This window comes from Centroberyx affinis, unplaced genomic scaffold (genome assembly GCF_046629955.1).
Source record: "Centroberyx affinis isolate AG114_WGS23_722 - 3 ecotype Tasmania unplaced genomic scaffold, CSIRO-AGI_Caff_v1 ptg000646l_1, whole genome shotgun sequence".
Lineage (NCBI taxonomy): Eukaryota > Metazoa > Chordata > Actinopteri > Beryciformes > Berycidae > Centroberyx > Centroberyx affinis.
Genome location: NW_027279272.1, coordinates 96,943 through 112,948, shown reverse-complemented (window position 1 = coordinate 112,948; position 16,006 = coordinate 96,943).

Here is a 16,006-nt window from a genome sequence, read left to right as displayed (position 1 = left end):
GTCTAGCCATGAACTTCACTCTGATGTGGACACCCCACAGTGTGGTGATGTCTGACAGGAGCAAGAGACACAACCTTACAGCCATCACACACATCACACTCACATGCTCTCGGTGTGCCTACCTACTGTTAACTGCCAGTCACACATAACCTTATTATTGTAAAAGTGCCTTTGCTGAGAAGGCCCTGCACCGCTGAGTTCCTAACCTTTTGACCCGCCTACGCTGCACTCAGTATATTGTAGTAACCCCATCGAGTGAGAGGCACAAGGAAGAAGTGGAGTGCAGACCGTAGAGACCAGTAGGGGGCTGGAGAGGAGGGCATGTGCTGCCAGACCGTGACCTAGATTTAATCATTCTATTTGTTTACAGTAGTTAGTTACCACATTTATAATCCAATAAAGCTTGGCTGTTTTTTCCATTCAGTCATGTATGAATGTACGTACGTATGTATTTATGTATGTATGTATGTATGAGGCACTGGATGGCCACATACAATATCTCAACTCAAAACACGTGGTCTGGCTTTAAGCACAAAGTTCTTGTCCTAAATAATGAGCATGTCACATGGCGTACACGTTTCTTCGTCATTTGGTTCATGTGATTTCCGAAAAAGATGAAAAAAATATTGATCGCAATCCAGGAAAAAAAGAGCAGGGAGAAAATAACATGTCACTTCAGATCGCATGCCTGTTGCTGAAATATGATGTGCTTATTACTGTCTACGGTAGAAACACAGCAGGTTTGTGGTATTGTGGTTAGAGGGCCTTTGTTGACAGAAATTGTTTCTTGTCTTCAACAGGGCGGCGGATTTTCTAACACGTTCTTGCCCACTCCATGTTAGTCAATCCATTTCTCAAAACCAAGGGGCTCTGCCAGTTCAGAGGGCAGGTTTGTTTGCTCATTTCGATAAAACTCACTTTGAAGAATTCTGTCTTCGCACTTTCAGAATCAAAGGAGATTGATAACGATCCTTTGAAATGCCCCACTTTTCTTGGCCTCTCCCTGATAGTATAGACCGGTTAGTTAGCTGTGACCTGTGGTGTAAGAGGTCAGGGAGATCTGGTGCCTTCTCAGACACTGCTGCTTCCACTTGAGAAAGTGTAATGGCTGTTGGAGTTGCCTCAACTGACTGGAATTCGCCTGGTTAGTCCTTATCAGGTTAGCTCTGCGTTGGAATTCATCACCAGGTCGGGCTCTGACTGAGATCTGCTGTCTTGTCTGACTACTTACTAACCTTCCTGAGACCTTGACATGACCGTATCGTCTCCCCACTTCAGTTAACTTCATCGTGACAGACTAATCTGTAATGACACATCTATAGACATATCCTCTTCCCAGGCTAATGGCTTAGTAAACCCCAAAAGCGATGAGCCTTCTTAAGACCGCATGTGAAATTGGGAAGCAGATGTCTCTTTCTCTATTTAAAACAGCCATGAAGGCTCTGTGTAAGACCACTCATAGTTCTCTTCAGTAAGACTGCGGCTTACCCACATTATTTATCTATTTTCAAGAGTCTCTAGTGGCTCTAGCACTCAACAACAAATTCCCTCAGGAGACAGGCGAGGGATTCTGTGTGGTATTTCTCTCCACAGGAGATCAAGGGGCGGTGCTTGATCACAGGGGTAAACTGCGGAGACTCGGGACATGTGTAATGAATTCAAGGCCTCAGATGCTGGATCTCGGGGAGATTTCATCAATCCAGAAGCTCAGTGTTCTTCCAGAACCAAAGCGCCACTGTTCAGCAGCCTCAGACCACCACCAACACAAACAGCTGAGCACAGGCTGCCCAGGCACATCTCTCCACATTCTTGCCATAATTCCCCCCTTAATATCAACACCACAGTGACTTACAGGACTTCAGAATGAGGCATCAACAGGACTTTGAGCACACTAAATTGCCACAGTAAATCTGAGGCAAACACGGTGGCGGCCACTTCGAAACTGTATTGTGTTTTTACACTCATGCGAAGTGTGTGGGAAAAATAAAGACACATTTTCCCCATAAGAAAAATGTAAACCGAAATGGATTAGACTGGGAGGGTTGATGAAAGCAGTATATTATTTCTGGAGATATGGGTGGCAGGCAGCCTGGGGAGAAATAACAGAGTTGAAAGCGCAGCCTAAGAAGCTTCACTGATGGACCGCGATGGGGAGTCAAACAGCACGTGTCCCGTCTCCCCCAACACACAGGGGTGTAAATCACATCAGTGTAACAGGGAGACACATGTCCACTTTCAAATGGTGAGCAGCTTTGATTGATTGCCTTAAACATATGTAAGTTGTTACCATTAGAAAGAACCAATGTAGCAGACACTGTTCAGGGATAGAGTTACGTTGTGGGAGTGTCAGTGCACTGAATCCTACAGTTGGCCTCCGCTGTTAACCTTTAGCTTCAACTGGAAATAATGTAAAGGTCCAATCTGTATAGAAGTATAGAATATATTAACACTGACCTTGACTCAGCCCCCTTCTCCCAATTATAATGTACTAGTATGTATGATTATTTACAGATGGAAAAGTTTCCATGCAGTTCTGACCACAAGCACAGGAACAGGCAACTCCAACACAAAAATTGAGCTTGTGGGCATCTGTGGCACTGCTCATGCAATCATCCATCCTGGTCAGTGATGCAGCAATTAATCAGGGAGACATTAAGGCAATAGCTGGATTTTAGCCATGCAACAAGGACCATTAAGTTAGTACAGGGCCCATTATCATCTGCTTTACGCAATTTAACAGTGAACAGGATGCTCCTCTAATTTGTTGTCTCCTCCTCTTTTTCCTATCCTCTCATTTATACCTCATCAATATTCCCCACAGAGCAAAAGAAAAGGTCTTCAGGATACGTTGGTCATGCTGTTCTCCATACAGACGAGCTTAGTCTTGAACCTACGGCAAGCCGACCTGAGAGTCCTCTCAGTCTGCAGGAAGTGATGCCTTGTGCCAGGGGGCACAGATTCAACTCATTAACTTTGAGCCTCGACACTTGAGGGGCCTTGTGAGCTGAACGACAACAGGGGTATGCTACCAAATTGGCTGCTGTTGGCAGGCAGCACTGGGGCATGTCTCTGGGTACAAGAAGTCCATGTTTGGGTCTGTTAACTCCAAAAAATTCTCATTCAGCAGCCTGCCTAGTTTGAGGAAGGTGAGTTGTCTAAGCCTGATCTGCCTGTCTCCAACACATAGGATGACGTTGGACTTCTCACCAGTGACTGGCTACGAAGAAAGGCTGGTTATGCTGGAATGAGCAAGATTATGTAGTCTGACATAGTCTCACAAGTGACTGACTCAATTAATTCACTTACGTGTCACATATTGCTATGGGATAATTTTTGTCTCATAGCAACTAACTTTTGTTATGGACTTGTTTCATATCACCTGGTAAATACTTTGCTGTCACAGCATCTGCATGTTTGAGAGGAAAAGGTGATCACACCTATAATACATACTGAAATTCTGGAATACTGTGTTATTACGTGTTGATATTGTTGTTTTGTATCATAGATAAAGACAACTGCTGCTCAAGACATTCACCCTTATCCCGAAGCCAGTATATGCCAGGACACAAGGATCCAATTCATTTAACGACATACTCTTGGGGCTCTGTCATGCCTGCAGTAGGGATGTGGGTAAGACAAACGGCATGGCAGGGCTGCCTCTTCTCACAGGTTGGCACTGCCAACCAAGGCTTTCACAGAATGCAGCATGCCACCGCACAATGCCAAGCTTGTTATGCCTATCCTCTGCCCCGAATATCATTCATGCCAGGCAGTCTCTCTGTCTCCTTTAACTTTGGTTGCTGTTATGTTCTCACACTTGGCTCCAAACATCAGGGAGACCTTTCACTGGTCGAAGCATTGCTAACAGCATAATGTGCTTGTTGATCCGTGTCCGCTGTCAGATCTGCATTACTGTAGAGCACAGGGATACGCTGAGGTGAATGGTCCACCTTTGTGGTTTCAGGTACAAAGCCGCCACTCTATCGGCATTCGAGATCTGAGCTCTGGCAATGGAAAGGTCAGCGGGTGGTTTACATGTCCAGAGTGCTGCAGGAGTGGTAACACAAGACGTCCTGCAAGGCTCTGATTTTGAAGCCATTTAGATAGGAATGAGGCGATAAACAGTCATAATGGATGTCATACTCGAAACTTTTACAGCCCCTTTAAAACGTTACAGAGTGAGTCTGAGGACTCTGCAAGTGTCTGTGAACTCCCAGGCACGTGTAGAGGCCATACTTCATACTCCTCACATTAGGAAACAAATAGAGTGGTGGAAACCACAAGCCCTCCGAGCATTTTAAACACTGCCTGCTGCCTCTATTTGACACGACACTCACCTAGTGGTAAGCAAGCCCAGCGGTGTCCAAAGGAAACCATTTAGCTCTGCAAGAGTGTTATGACAAGGGCATAACCTGACTCCAGACATTAGGCGATATTTCATCACCTTATTTCCCACAGGGAAATTGATGTGGGATCTGTCTTTAGAAACTCCAGTGGTATCCACCATGCCACTGACAGGACAGTGGCCACTGATGGATATTTCAGCGATCAGCAAAAAGACGGCATGTGGGAAAAAAAGCAGTTATCGCTGCTCCTTTCCCATTCCCCCTGAGGCATAAGTCTGGCACATGAGACTGTCATCTCCCCTCCACTGGCTGGCAGGGCAGCCATGAGCACTCAGACGGCCTCAAACACTCAGGAGTGCTCTCTATGACCCCTGGTTCTGGCTGACACACTGGTCAAATTGGATGGGGGGGGGTCAGAAAAGTCAGTGTGTGTGAGTGTGTGTGAGGGGAGTTGTGCTTGTAATTGAGCAAATGGGAAAATGGAGAGGAATGAGGGGCAGCAATGAACCCTGTCTCCGTCCTCAAAGCCACATTTCAGGCTGTAAAGGTAATCATCTTCGGGAGAAGGTATCCGGTGTTGTTTTTGAAAAGAGTGTGATCATACTAGGCTGTCTCACTGACGGTAAGGTGGTTTCTGAATGTTTACGGAGAGCTCAGAGATCCAGAGGAATGGGCGGCGTAGGTCTCCAGTGTACCTTGAAAAAAACCTCCTCTCCTCACCAGCCTGTTGCACAGTGACTGACTGACTGACTGGCTCGCTGCAAAAACACAGATGTCTCAAATCACAGAATAGAAAGTATTCAGACAATCTGTCCAACAACAGCAGGCGTTTTTGTCGTTAGAGCACCTTGATGTCCTTGGCTTTGCGACATGCTAGAGCTGGACTCAGACACACAGGTATGTCCCCTGTCTAGACCCGTGCGGCTACCTTACATCTGTCTATACCTAGACCATCTGGATGAGTCTGGCAAGGACTTTTCAAGGCTTTGCTGTAATTTCAGTGCCATCCATGGACAGAAGCACTCTAGGCATAATGGGGCTTTCTGTGGGCGAGTAACAAGCACACAACATTGCACTGTTATTCTTAGAGAATCCACAAAAACAAATATAAACCACACACTGGCAGTATATTACACCCCTTGTTGATGAAAGCAGGTGTTTGCAGTTTTTGCACCCATTTCTCACAAGCAGCCAAAAAGGCTAACAAAAACATGGCTCAGAGTGTTTGTTCTACCTTACAATGAGCATGTTTGACTAACCATTAAATGGACCAAGACATGAATCTGGGCAAACTGAGGCAAATCTTCCCGTGTCAGGGAGCTGGTTTTGTGTGGCCACTGGCTGCCGGAGGAGCTTGTTTAAACAGACCCAGACTGAAAGACTTAATGACCATGCTGACAGCAGTCATACGAGATGTAGTGTCTAGTGAGGCTGGTGTGCTGTGGTTGAGAGGGAGAGCGTCCCAAAGCAGCAGAGAGAAAGGGAGGGATGTTGTGGTTGCCCTCTCCTTATGTAAGCTCTGGGGAGAGGAGGTCCAGGAGATCCTGCCTTAAACCTAACTTCACTATTTGTTCTACCACCAAACCTAAACCAACACGAGTATAGGATCTACAGTGCTGAGGCAGCCTGAAGTATTTTTCTTGCCACCTCAAACCTGTTCTGCCATTTGCTCCGATGTCATCTCAATTAAACATGAGTGTGTGGATAGAGAACAGCGCAGAGCTAAAAGCAGGTTTGTGTTTTTGTAAGGTAGTGGTGAGTTTGGATTGCATCCTAAATATCATGATACTTATGTTTTGGAATATATTTGCTGATTTGATTGATTCCCCTTACCCATGAGCTATTTACACGTGCTTGACACGTGCTGACCAACAGAGCTTTAGGATTTTGTGCATAGGCAGAGAAAACAGTAGTGGGAACTGCAGTGCGGTTACAAAGAAGCAACTTCTGGACATTTTGTTCAGATAATCTCTAGAACTGAATGTCCATTTTCTGAAATAGTTTGAGAATAACCGACAGTTGATATTAGGTAGAATCTGAAATATTAATGACATCCCCAAAGAATGCATTAAACAGCGAGATAATCTCATTTCTGGCCCGATATGACCCGTTCTGCAGAGGTTTCGACCCGTGACCCTCCAGGTAACTTTTATCTTCAGGCCCAGCATTCCCCAGGCTTTTCTATGCAGAGGAGACCACATGGTGACCCCAGGAATGTCCTCAGGTTTTTGGGACTCTTTATCTGATGGAGACTAGGCCTGGTGCTACATTTTGATCCTCCTAACTTGGACCAGGCCAAAGCAAAGAAGAGCATCCGGATATCAAAAGGAGTGAAGATCCACTTCATCTGTACGCTGCCTAAGACTGAGCAAGCTTTGCAATTCAGCCTCATTGTACATTCAGAAAACGAAACATTATTATTCCGCAAGATAGTTTCTCATTTCTATCGAGTATTACAACCGCTCCGCCACGTAGATTTTCTTGGATATAAAGGGTTTCCACAGGAAAAAAAAAACAAGAGCTTGGGTGTTATTCCTCAAAATCCGTAATATTCACATGCTTGATGTGTTGGAAACATTATACTACGAAAATGCGGGCCTTGAGCGTGATTGAAATGCATCCTCACATAATGATTATGGTCCGAGTTCAAAAGTTAAGTGTCTACAAACAAGCAATAAATGTGATTTAAAATGTTTGTGTTGGTGAATTTATGTGGACATTCTTTTGGATTTGACTCCATGTTTGGAAAACAGTAAAATAAACCAAGTTAATGAACCATTTATCTTCTTATTTTCTATCAATAAATAAAGATAGTTTTTATGGGTGTTGCACATAATTGATCATAAATCTCTTTCGTCATTGCTGTTCTGTGTGAGGATGAAGGATATGTAAAGAAAAAATATTTTGTGCTGAGGCCACCTGCGCTAAACTGCACCATGTTCAGCTTTCTGGTGATACTCGAATAGTTGTTGCTTATTGTCATGATCATCTATTAACATTCAGAATGAAAAGCCAAAAAATGAAATTTTGTCAGAAATTGAAAAAAAAAAAAGCACCAATTTTGCTTTAAAATGATATGCCAATTTTGCCATAATGACATACTTTTCCAATTGACCTTTAACCTTTCGTAGTGTCCTTAGATAGTACTGATCATAAGAAAAATCCATCATGAATTTGGAATTTCCAGGCAACTGGCCGAGTTTGAGACAGCTGTGAACACAATAGCCGGTGCAAATCATGAAATCTTACGGCAGACATGCTTATACTGCAGGGAGTAAATAAAACAATCACCAGTGACAACATGGCTGGAGTCTCAATAATGCAAAGGTATGGAGGGAGACAGAGGCAGAAAAAGCGGGACAGAGCGGAGAAAACGTGAGTCTGCAGAATAGAAGCGAACTTCTGTTGGTGATTTAAGACTTCCCAGTCTGTATAACGATGGCTATCCTCCACATTCCGGCCTATAAGAGAGCAAGATTAAATACTTTTGGAGAGGGATGCTGGCTGTCCTTCCTGCTGTGGTTAGCGCAATCGCCTTCAAAAGAAAGTCACAGAGGTTACTGTGATGAAACCGCTCCGCTATGTTTGTGGAAATCTGTTTCGCTTTATCTCGAAGCGGGTCAATGAGCGTTTGTCCCAGATTCAGCAGTCTGCGATGAGTATGACCCAGCTTCAATAAGAATGCCTTCCAAAGCTTCATATGAAAAGTGTAATAAAATGACCGTCTGTCTTCAGCTCTGAGCATCTGGTTATTGTGGCGGAGAAAGGGACAGGTTGATTCTTCAGCGACAGAGACATAGGCTATCATATGGAATGCACATGACGGGTCGGACGCTGGACCGGACATATAGACCGGGCAGCGAGCAGACTCCCTTTCCTCTGTGAAGAAGCTGTGGACTTCAGCTCAGTTGAAAGTTATATAACAATATTTCTGCGAGAGGATACTTTTGCCGGCCTTGAGGAAGCGGTGGGAGGAGTAAACAGTGTCAGTGTCACGTCTTTTCCTCTAACACAGACCTCTTCTATCCCCTCGCCGTCTAATCTTAGCTTTGTCTGTTTCGACCTGAAGCTGGCATGGGGTCAGCTTTGGGTTTAGCGTAAAGGTGAGATATTCCTCTTGTGTTTGGTTTAGTACTTCCTGTCTCTGCTCTGAGAGTCCACATGATCTCTCTCCTCTGCGGTATGTATACTGTCATGGACCAAACCTCCCCTCTACAATATCTTATTCTCCCTTCTGGTAAGGGCAGACAAAAGGCGATGACAAAATAGCCCGACACGCAACAACAGCTTCAGGAATAACTAGAAGATGAAAGGATCTAATATATGTATCTAATATAAGTGATAAATGGCCCTTCTTTGAACCTAACATGATAAATATCATCCAGTATCCATTATTGTTAAAAAACACTTATTAGCTGCAAAAGATTACCAGAATACAAAATGAAATATAACCTGCTTCAGTGAGATAAATAATCACATCCATCTTTAACTGTTTTTTTGTAAGGAATACAATAAACACACAAATATTCCCTAATTAAGGATCATGCATGAGCATTATGCAACCGTAACCAGAATATAACCTTTCTGACATGTGTGCGTGCGTGTGTGTGTGTGTGTGTGTGTCTGTGCTGTTTTGACTGCGCGAGTGTGTGGGCTCATCAGCGCACACTCTTGTCAAGTATACACATGTGGAGTGGCTTTCCAGTCATGGCTTAGAATTCCAGCCATTTCCACGGCTGTGGCGGATCCAAACACCAGTCAGTCGGCCGGGCCTGCAGAGGCGTGATTCACTCCTCTGCGCTGCGTGACTCAAAGCCCTCTTCCCTGCCTCCTCATGTCCCGGGCTCACTCCCACTGTCCTCCGCGGAGTTACGGCTGCCATCTGACCCACGTCCAGCTTGGACGGCGCTCTTCCCGCTGGTCAGCTGTGGGATTGTATACTGCGTGTCCACATAGCAACGGTACGGGGACGTGCAACTCAGAGGTGTGCGGCGTTAAAAAATGACAAACAGATGGCGGTGGAAGTGTGATGATCTGCAGTCGTTTACAAGAAGGGATCGGTTGTATTCCCTTTTTGATTCCGTTTTATTCTCCTAATCAACACTGAAGTGCATCGCCTAAATCATTCTGATAAAGGCACAATGCTGGTGAGAAACGACACATGCAGATCGTTGTTTTTGGAAAGTGAAGAATTGACTCTTTCATGAGGTGGCGGTCAAAAAAAGCTCAGTGAAATTCCTTCAAATTGGTCCAACATTTAAAAAAAAATAAGCCAAATATTGCCAAGTCCAGCTAAATATCACATAAGAGCAAACTCAAATGGGCGGGTCCGCTGCCGGGTGTTAAAGAGGACCAGATGATGGGGCGAAGGTGTTTTCGGCTGTGGGGTTTCCGATTGCCATATTTTCTCAGAAGATGGGAAGAGAGGAGCAGAGCTGCAGATGTTTCGGCTTGTTCTTCTGCCCCGAGGTCTCATATGTGTTAGTCTGGATTCACACTGGATGCTAACTGACACTGATTATGCAAGACAGTCTCCACAGCGCAGCCTTTGTCAGTCTCTTTATTTACTGATCTCACAGGCTTTAACCACTGCTGCATATTTAATTTAAACGGGGTGTGTGGAGGGATGTGAACAGGGTGAGAGAAGGTCGAGATGAAACGACCTCAGAATCCCGAGACCAAAAAAGAGTGTTTCGAGAGTTTCTAATCCGCCACTTTCTCTCCTGAGGATGCTGCAGAAAAAGCGTTCCCGTTTCTTTCCTCGTGAGCCTCAAACTCATTTCCTCCCTCGCTCTCCCTCCATCAGCGCTGCACAAAATAGAATATAAAACTATAATGAAAGCAGTCACTGAACTCAAATGAGAGGGAACGCTAGTCTGGCCAGTGTACAGAAGCATGGTCTCATAACGGCCTGGGAGCCAAGCGCTACAGAGCAGCATGGGTGAGTCAGGGAGGGGCCCCGACTCGTTCTATCCCGCAAGGACCAGAAAAGTCCCTTTAAATATTAGCAACCGCCCACATCAGGCTATTATTTATAAAGCAAAGCTGCGTCCAACAATAATACCTTCATTATCAGTAACTGTTGCTAATAGGGATCTCAACACAATCAACCCTCCAAAGTCACAAATTACACTTAAGTGATCATTATGTGTTAATGCACTAGCAGTGATTACATTTGAGAATAATCAGCATTCACCTAGAGCATGGCAGAACTTAGGATTTTATCTGTAATAGACCCAAACATCATCATTATTAAATCCATGCTGTGGTCAGATTGTTGTTTAATGCTGTAGCTGATTAAGTAGCTTTTAGCACAACTTGTCCTGGAGTATTTTGTTAGAGTGAGGCCTTGCCTGGTATCCACCCCGACCCGAAAATCTGTTTATGGAAATGGAATGGCTTCTGGCACGAGTCGGTAAACTTGATAATCAAAGAATGGTGTGTAGCCTTGGTGTAATGTGGGTTCTGTCTGAAAAATGTTGTTCAAGCAACATAATTTAGTATTTCGCGTGTGATTAATTACGCTCGGTAGCATAAACATTCACACAGTAAATTAACTTACAAAGAACATGGCGGGCTACCACTTTGGCAGAATATACTTCTTCTACTTGAATGAAGGATTATATTCACTTGCTACGGGTTAATACCGAAAAGCCCTCTGTTATAAGACACCACTTCTCAGTCAGAGAGGAATGATCTGTTGAACCAAACTGTGCCCAATCCTCAAAGTTAATTTTTTGGATCAATGATGAGTGTCTTTACTTCAGGCGATATGGCTCAGTATTGAGCTGAAAAACAATGGTGCCCTGTATTCTGATACTAAAACATCTGCAACATGCCTAAGTCAATAAAGCAAGATCTTTGTTGAGAAATGTGCAGACTCACATTAGCTCCAAGCAACAATTAATTACATTGTAGCGATTTTAACTCCACAAATCAAGACACATTCCTTTGCTTTATTCTCATAAAGCGAGGACTGACAAGGCGGAGAGATACAGAAAGGAGAAAGGCCCAACAGTATTCCACCTGGAAAGCAAAACAGGTGGAAGGATGGAGAGAGATCATCAGACTGTCTCCAAGAATTCAGGCTTTATTTTCCACTAGGTCCCGTGGATAAACAAGAGCAGAACCGGCTGTCTGAAAATGAACTGTCAATGTTTCACCGACCGATCCAACTCTCATCTCCCTGCCGTGCCCGGGCAAAATAGAAGGGACAGGAGATTCCATAGCGGCTCCTCAAATAAGCAGCCCACGGCCCCTCGCACACACAGAGAGGAAAAGGGGAAGGAAGATGAGATGGAGCAAGACACAGACCTGACTGTCCGTTCAGCCAGTGGAATGGGAAAACTAAACACCTTGGTTTAAACATTCAATAATGGAATCCACTCATCCGTAAACAACAGCCCTGACAAATGGAGACCTCACGCTGTTTTATGATTCATTTTAGGCCTATTCAGTAAAACGTAATATATATATAAAAAAAAAGAACAACTATTCGCTCTGAGCTCCAACTCTGAGGATAATGTGCCAAAGTGAGGTAGTCCAGTCACAGGTTCTCTGCATCCTCCCTGCTGAGACAGAGCACAGCTGCCTTGGGCGAGCGCTAGTTTCATTCAATATCAATGTTAGGGATGGGATGATATGGCGAAATTCAATATTTTGCAATACAAAAATGTGACAATATGTTAGTTACATTTTATTCTGCTGTAGTAATCACAAATGAGACGGCTTGACCATCACAGTTTACATCTACATCCAAATTATATTATTTGGACTTTGTAATGACATTTTTAAATTGTTGTTTACATTCTAGCAAGCCAGTTCCATTGCTAGAAAGATTTGTGACTCAGAAATAAACTTAATTTTGGATTCTTTGTTGTCACTGAACTTTTATTTATTACATCGTATCCTGGTTGTATCGAATTGTGAACCCCATGTCACATATTGAATCATATCGTGAGATAAGCATATCGTCCCATCCCTAATCAATATGGTCTCCATCTACATGGACAGCTGGATTGAATGTCACAATCAAACAAAACTGCCCTCCATTTCCCATGCCTATATATATCACGTTACAGATGTGAGGTAGATGAGTAGCTGATGAGAGACAAACTCATTGTAAAAGTGTCACATGGAGGTCCTCAAAGAGTCATTCAGGCATTCGCCTCTTAAGAGTGTGTGTTATTTTAACCACCTGCCCTGCTGCTAGGGCCAGCTGATGTAGGTGGCCTCTGAAAGAAAAACAGCACTGATCTCTGTGATGTACACCGTCAACAGCAGCCAGACGGACAACACACACTCTCCATAGGAGACAGTAAATCTCAGGCCAAATGAATGTGCAGCATTGTGCTTCTTGAATCTACAGGGCGCCGGGTTGGTTAGAAGGAAAAGCCGCTTACTGTAACCTATACAGAGTGAACATGTAAATTACAGATTGATTTATATGGACAAGATCTAAATTATCGTCATGGAGCTTTTATTTGCTGGCAGTGGCTATGCCCATAGAAGGACAAAGAGGAAGTGATGTTGTCAGAGTGTAGCGATTCAGCCGCCGGTCTCCTGTGGAATCCTGGGAGATATTGGGGGATGACGGAGACCAGCTGCTGACTCAGTGACTCATTTTTACCTCAGCAGGGAGAAGCAGAGAAGGAGAGAAGGAAATGGGAGAGAAGCAGCTCTCACCCAGACAAAGAACAGACGCGGCCAGCTCCAGCAGGGACAGCAGCCAAGACGACACTTCACTAAACAATGTCTGTCCGCTGTATCAGTTTGTACTGTCCTTTCCTCCTGGCACCGGGCTCGGAGCGTTTTGCAATGCCATTATTTGGTTGATAAATAAGATGTGGTGAACAAGTCATCTGAAAACTATTCATCTTTTGGTTATTTATAATGATGAATGTACTAAAACAGAGACAGAGTTGAAACTTGGTAGAGAGGGTTGTGTGTGTTGACTGACCTTTACACTGGTGGCTAAATAACAGCAACCCAACTGTCTGTCTGTCTGTCTGTCTGTCTGTCTGTCTGTCTCTCTCTCTCTCCCTCTCTCTCTCTCTCTTTCTCTGTCTCTCTTTCTCTCTGTCTCTTTCTCTCCATCTCTCTTTCTCTCTGTCTCTTTTTCTCTCTTTCTCTCTGTCTCTCTCAATTCAATTCAATTCAATTCAATTCAAAGGGACTTTATTGGCATGGGAAACATAGATTTACATTGCCAAAGCAAGTGTGAAATAAAAACAAAAATGTACATACAATCTCTCTCTCTTTTTTTTTTTTCTCTCTCTCTCTCTTTCTTGCTCTCTCTCTCAGGCACTGGCTTGAAACCCGGTGCCTGAACCCTGGCTCACCTCAGAGAGCCCTGGTCCCACACACACAAACACGCACACACAAACACAGACACACACACACACACTGTGATGTCACACATGTGACACAGATCTCTCTCTTCCTTTCGAGCCCAGGAAGAGAGCGTCTCCTTTTTGTAAGAATGGGTCAAAGCTCTCGGATCATGGAAGCATTACAAGGCTTTTAAGATCTGACTGTGCGTTCCACTGCGATGGGATTCTAACTAGATTTTCTGATTTCACAGCTCTTATTATGTGCTGCCTTTGAAGACAAATCCAAGTGATAACCGTCTTGGAGCTTTCATGAGTTTTCTGTACTATCGGCCCTCCATACACAAAGCCAGTGAGCGAGCCTGTGATTACAGACATCTCCTGGTGGATTAAGCTCTTTCCACTACTGGGGGAAGGTCATTTCAAAAACACGCATGACTTAATCACCATCAGACAATGCACCGAAATGTCCCTGAGGCCCAGTGAACACCTCTCTAATGGCCACTGTGAATAACATTCAACCCTGACAGCGATCTATCAATACGTTTAGTGAGCAAAAATCTCATGACATCAGCTGATGACTGCCTTGGGAAGAAAACTCCCAAGATAAACACGCTGGCGGTTCTCACAGACTCAGAGATACAAAAAAATGATCAGCCTTCACACACGACGACCACACACTCAAACACAGGCATTATTGTGTATCCAAACACGCAAACAAACAGACACAAACACAAATATTACAGAGCCACAGAGTATAACATGCAGTACAGACACATATGAGAACAAGGAGGAGGCAGCTGGGAAATGGAGGTCATCATTTTTTCCAGGTACTGTACATACCGTCGCTGCCTTGGAGTGTGTCGTCAGGAGATTATGGTTATGGGAAGCCCCGCGATGATACAGTAGCCTTGGCCTTATATGGCAGCCAGTGTCCTCACACTGTGTCCTGCTTCAAGAGGGACAACCACTGGAAAAGCCTCAGGGGCAGCAGACTTAAATTACATAACAGGCTTGGCGATGGATAAGTCTGCATGCTAAAGCGCCGGCCTGAACCTTGAACCATGCAGGATTTGTCAATGCAGGCGGTGGAATGTCTGGTATGGCTGGTAGTACCACCAGCATACATAAAAAGAACAGTTTGCTGTTTGTTAATCCAGCAAAGAACAAACAAGCCACTATTGTTGGGTCCGGTGAATTATTAAACCTTGTGTAACCGATTCAAACAAAAAGAGAGATAGGCATTAATGAACATGTGTGACTGTGAGTTTTGACACTGATACCATTAGAAATGTGACCGTGGAGGTCAAATAGCAGTGGAGTTTCACAGCCTCATACTTCTCGAAAGATGACTTCTGTACAGTCGAACGAAGCTTTTCCACTCTGGTTGTTGCGTTTGAAGAGGCCCTTTGTGTCTGTGATTATCTGCTGATTGGTTTACAGAAATCGCCATGTCAGAAGATTTCAGAAACTGAACGGCAGGTTTTCATTATGTGGTGTTGGTCAAAACTTATTTTTTTGTATACTCGTCAGTGCTTGGCAGCTGATTGATACACGCGTTTTGGAACACTATGTCCAGAGTGATACTGTGATTTGTCATTTTATGATAAATGATACCAATCAACGATGACGCTGATTCCAAAAATGAGACAGGACCAGAAATAGTTGTGAGTTTATTGCAAAATGCCAGCAGGTTTTATAGAAACACTCACAGTTTAATACCAGAGAGAAGAATGTGTGAAAAAAAAATGTTTTTTTTTCCTATGCAATTGCATGGCTTAACACACATTGTCATCTGTGACTGGTTAGCCATATAAGAACATAGCCAAATAAAGAAGTGCAGATTACTTACTGTAATACTACGTGGTTTTTGGCAATCTGTGTTGATAGGCATGGATAAACAGTAGTTGCTATGCAGTGAGGAAAACTCAGGGAAAAGGGAAGTAGGTTATTGTTGTTTGGGCAAATATACAATCAGATATATCTAGATTTTTATAGGCTTACATCAGATTCAGCTAGTTTTCCAGCAAACATCTTATTTACAACAGTCAAACACTGGCCTGAAAGTCACCTTCTACTAAGACATTTGCAGTAAGATATATGCAGTTCTAGGGAGTAACTAACCATAATTCCTTGGAATACATGAAGTCCATAAATACAATAACAGCAATCAGACCAAGATACTTCAAAGACTCTAATCTGATTATGAATACTCTCTGGAGATTATAGTTACATCTCAGACTACTTATTGACTAATTACTATGATTTTCAGAGGTGGAAAAATGCAACAGAATTTGAAAGAGCAGAACACACAGCACAAGAACAGAGAGT